This window comes from Pyxicephalus adspersus, chromosome Z, assembly GCF_032062135.1.
Source record: "Pyxicephalus adspersus chromosome Z, UCB_Pads_2.0, whole genome shotgun sequence".
NCBI classification, from domain to species: domain Eukaryota; kingdom Metazoa; phylum Chordata; class Amphibia; order Anura; family Pyxicephalidae; genus Pyxicephalus; species Pyxicephalus adspersus.
Window position 1 is genome coordinate 79528475 of NC_092871.1, and position 4892 is coordinate 79533366.

Below are 4892 nucleotides of genomic sequence, written 5' to 3' on the forward strand. Positions count from 1 at the left end.
TCCTCCTCCTCCGGAGACAATAAGATGGAGGCGGGGACTGCGCAGCGCGGTGGGGGGGAGGAGGAGGAGGGGGCAGCGCCTCACTGAGGCCTGTGTGCAAAAATCACCTTGGCTAGAAGAGCTGTGACAGGAATTGTTTATAAAAACCCGATAATCCATTAAAACAAACACAAAATATGAATAAAGGAGACAAAATAAACCGATAACAACATAGAAACCATAATAAAGTACTGTGCAACAAACCTGACAGAAAAGTGTCTAATAAAGTTGCTAATAACTAAAATTCTCCTAAATTCAGTCATAAATTATTAATAATAAACAGTAGCTATAGCGCCAACATATTACACAGGGCTGTACACTAAATAGGGTTTGCAAATGACAAAGGTGGAGGAGAAGAGGACCGTGCCCCGAAGAGCTTAAATCTAAACAATGTCCAAAGATATTTTATCTAAAACCGGTCACATACTGTGCAGTTTGATTGTATAACCACCGCGATGGGGGAATACATCCCCGCCGCCATGTTTTTTCTGTCAGGCCATTGACAGGATTGGCGGTAGGGTAATGGCGCTTCCATCCATTCCATTGTTTCTGGGATTAAAATCGTAAAAGTTTGTAGGGTTAGCAAAAAAATGTATGAGATCAAGAACGGTTTATTTGTGGTATTTAATTGAATACTATAGCGCTGGTTGTGGTGCGAATGCACCCCTGCCGCCATGTTTTTTCTGTCAGGGCAGTGACACAACACACGCCATGGTATCCATTGACGTACCACGTATTTGATCTCAGGAAACTTCAAATCCTGTCATTGCCCTGACTGAAAAATCTTCAATAGTTTGTGTGTGGGGTCAGCTCGAACAATAACGGTTCACTTGTGGTACTTTTTATTATTAAGAATTTATATAGCGCCTACATATTACGCAGCACTGTACATTATATAGGGGTTGCAAACAACAGACAGTGACGCAGGAGAGGACCCTGCCCAGAAGAGCTTACAATCTAGGAGAACTTCATTGGTTACCATAGGGCAGTTGGTGTGTTATGGCACCAATCACTTTGAATGGGGACCCAACGCACAGTTAGAACATGCCTGGGTTGCGCCACAATCTGCCTGTACGCATAAATACATGTTTCAAAAGTGACGGAATCACCAACACTTCAGCATCCCCATGTTGGCTCCTTGGAAATTCTGCCATAAGGGTCCTTTTTAAGGCACTTCCTGTTACGTGGTGACAACCATTTCCAAATTCTGCTTGTGTGTTGTCACCACATCACAAGGATGAAAATGAGAAGTAGCACAAAATGGCCAAAGGAGATCAGTACTGGGATATAAAAAAAATAGTGAAAATGCAAAGAGAAAGGTGATGATTTTTGGAATGTTTTAAACTTTATTACTTTTTGCTGTAATTTCTCTACACTAATCAGATCACAGATCAATATCGTTATATATGTTTATATATATGTTTAATAAACAGATATATAGTGTTATGTAGTGGAATATTTCCTATAAAATGATTATATAACAGATCTTTATAGCTCTCCATTGCTGTATTTAATATACAATGATCGCATAGAATTCTGAAGTGCATTGTGCTCAATGTGGTGTTAGGGGCATTATCCCGCCCACATCAGTCTGCACGCTCATTGGCTCTCAAAACCTCACCGCCAATAGCGCTCTCTGATTGGCTGTTTCATGATGGGACGTTGGCAGGGAGACGCCGAAGAAGCTTTCATGGCCGTGTGGAAGCCGCCATGTTGGAACGCAGCCGCACCCTCCACGTCTGGAACACAAACAAGATGTGGGAGGGGGACTCCACAGCCGCCTATAAACCAATAAAATGGCCGCCTGGCACTATAGTTGCCTCGTACGACTTTGTCAATTCTGCAGCTTTTAGAATAGTGTACAACAACAAAAGTTGTTTTTATGCGCTTTTTTTTAGTCAGACACCATGTTATGATAACGGCTGTCAGCCACCATCTTGTTGACCACTCCTTTCTCACAGGAGGAAGACACAATAATGGCGGCGGCTTCTTCCTGCGTGCCCGGATGTTGATTGGACTACAAAAGCAGAGTCGCTAAGCCTGACCAAAACCAAGTTCGATTTTTGATATTTCCGCGTATAAAACCATTAGCTTACACTTTCGTCGCAATAAATAGCCTGAAATAGTCATGACGTAGCCGCTTCGGCTTCATTTTGGTGGCGCGACGCCTTTCTCCCAGTAACTGTCATGGCGCCTTCTCAGTAGGAGCGGCCGCCATTTTACATCCAGTTCCTAGCAACAGTTGCTAGGGCTGCAGGCACGAGGTAAAGGATGCCGCCATTTTGGCGTCTCTACCCCCTCCCCCAGTTTCTTGCGCGCGAGGCGGGAAACATGGCGGCTCATTTACATAAATACGTAACGAGGGGGAGATGTGTCATGAGGGAAGCTGAGGCTTCCAGACAGCTGCATTGTATAACGCCGACATCTTTGAGGGAAAAGTTTATTGTTTGGACATTTTAAACATATCCATGACTTTCCTAGGTGATTTTAACACTGTTCTTGATTTTTAGAACTGAACAGCCCAAAATGTACCCGGATTTAGTTTTGAGAGAGATTTTTCACATTATGTAATATGGTAATGTGCTTTGCAATAAAGCAACGCAGGGTGACATATCAGAATGCAAAAAAATAGAAAACAGGCCAAGCAACTATAATTTTTTACCTCAGTAGCGCAATACTCATGCATTACCATAAAGTGTTGGGGGCCATTCAGAGCCCCAATGATATAAGGTAATGCGGCTCAGCGCATGTGCATTTTGGGGCCCTGTGTTGGGATAAAAAAAAAGTTGCGTGTCCAGCCAGAGTATTTGGCGCCATAACATGCACACACACACAAAAAGAAGAATGAAAGTCTGAGTAAGCGTTGGTTGCCAGGGAAACCCAGAAATCCCGCTTCCCTTGCATGTGCCAGGAATGTATGAACTCCCTCACACCAGCGCAGGAGTTATATCCCTTCTGCTATTGCAGCCCAGCGTGGGCAGCTTACCATTGCTTGCTAGGGAAACCTGGCAATCCCGCTTCCCTTGCATGTGCCAGGAATGTATGAATGTTATGTCCTTCTGATATTGCATGCGCAGCCCCGATTGCCACCCAGTATGCCCAATTTAGTGTTGGTTGCCAGAAAAACCGGGCAATCACGCTTCTGTTGCATGTTCTGGGTATGTATGAACTCCCTCACGCCTGCGCAGAAGTTATGTCTCTTCTGCTATTGCAGCCTAGCATGTGCAGTCCTGATTGCCACCCAGCATGCGAAGCTTAGTGTTGGTTTCCAAGTAAACCCGGCAATTCCGCTTCTGTTGCATGTGTCAAGAATTTATGAACTCAGGAGTTATGTCTCTCTTGCTATTTATTGCAAGCCAGCATGCACAGCCCAGATTGCTGCCCAGCATGTGCAATTTAGCATTGGTTTTCAGGGAAACCTGGCAATCCCGCTTCCCTTGCATGTGCCAGGACTGTATGAACTCCTGCACACCTGCGCAGGAGTTATGTCTCTTCCGCTATTGGAGCCGAGCCTTGATCGCTGCCCAGCATGCGCAGCCTAACATTGGTTGCCAGAAACATGGCAATCCCGTTTCCCCTGCATGTGCAAGGACTGTATGAAATCCTGCACATGCAGAAAGACAAAGAGCAGCAGTGACCGGTCTTTATCACAGGAAGCTCCTGCACAGAGCCAGTTTCATGCTTGTCACTACCCAAATCTGGAGAAAGACAAGAAGAGTGCAGAGATTCAAATTAGAAGTCTTTTGTACTGAAATATTTACTTATCTCAGAGTTCAGCTGTAAGCCTAAAGCCGCAAACATACATGCAATATTTGTCGTTGGAAAGGACCATGTACAGCACCGTTCTGCTCTATGCAGGGGGGAGGGGAAGAACGAAAAAGTGGCACCCCGCTGTGCGCTCCCCCACTTCCCTTGCATTAGGATCGTTCGTTGTCCATCATTTGTGGATCCCCCAGGACGGCTGTTCGGACGATGGGCGCTGTACACACACCAGATTCTCTCCCGATATCCGCCCTGAGCCGATTATCAGGTGAGACTTGTTGGACATGTGTACGTTTCTGAAAAGATCAACAGGTTTTGTGTGTACTAAAACCTATTGCAGACACCAGGAAAGTGATTTAGAAGGACGGCACACATGCTCTTTGTGTATTTATTCAGAACTGAACAGCTATCCAGCAGGAAATGCTGTATCTGTGCAGGAGCTTCCTGTGAGAAAGACCTGTCACTGCTGCTCTCTCTCCTTCTGCAGGGTGAATGGTCTTGTCTCCACCCCTTTCTGTACTTTTAGGCAGACAGGCTGAATCTCACCATGGCTTTCACCCTAGGAACAGTCGAAGTGTGAGTTTTCACTATACAGGGACAGGAAGTGTTAATTAGGTGACAACACATAAGAACATTTGGGAGACATGAGCAAAATGTTGTCACCCCATAACAGGAAGTGCCAGAATAAGGCCCCCCACATGGCGGGATCAACAGGTACTCCTTTATTAGACACTTCAGATTTAAAAAAAAAATAAGTGCATATTATTATTATTATTATTATTAAACAGGATTTATATAGCGCCAACATATTACGCAGCGCTGTACATTAAATAGGGATTGCATATAAATAGGGCCTTAAATTGTCAGGTTGTAACCTGTGTGCTATATAGCATGTTTAGGTGACAGATGTATTCTTTATTAGATATTTTCTATATACACCTTAACCATTTTCTTTCTAGTTTTCTAGGAGCTGCTCATTTACCTCCATATAGCAAGTCATGTACATCGTCCTATTCATGGTGGGCATCCACAGCCAATGCTAAATCGAATTCTGCTTGACGGGGTGTAATCAACAGAGAAGGCTGCAGTGT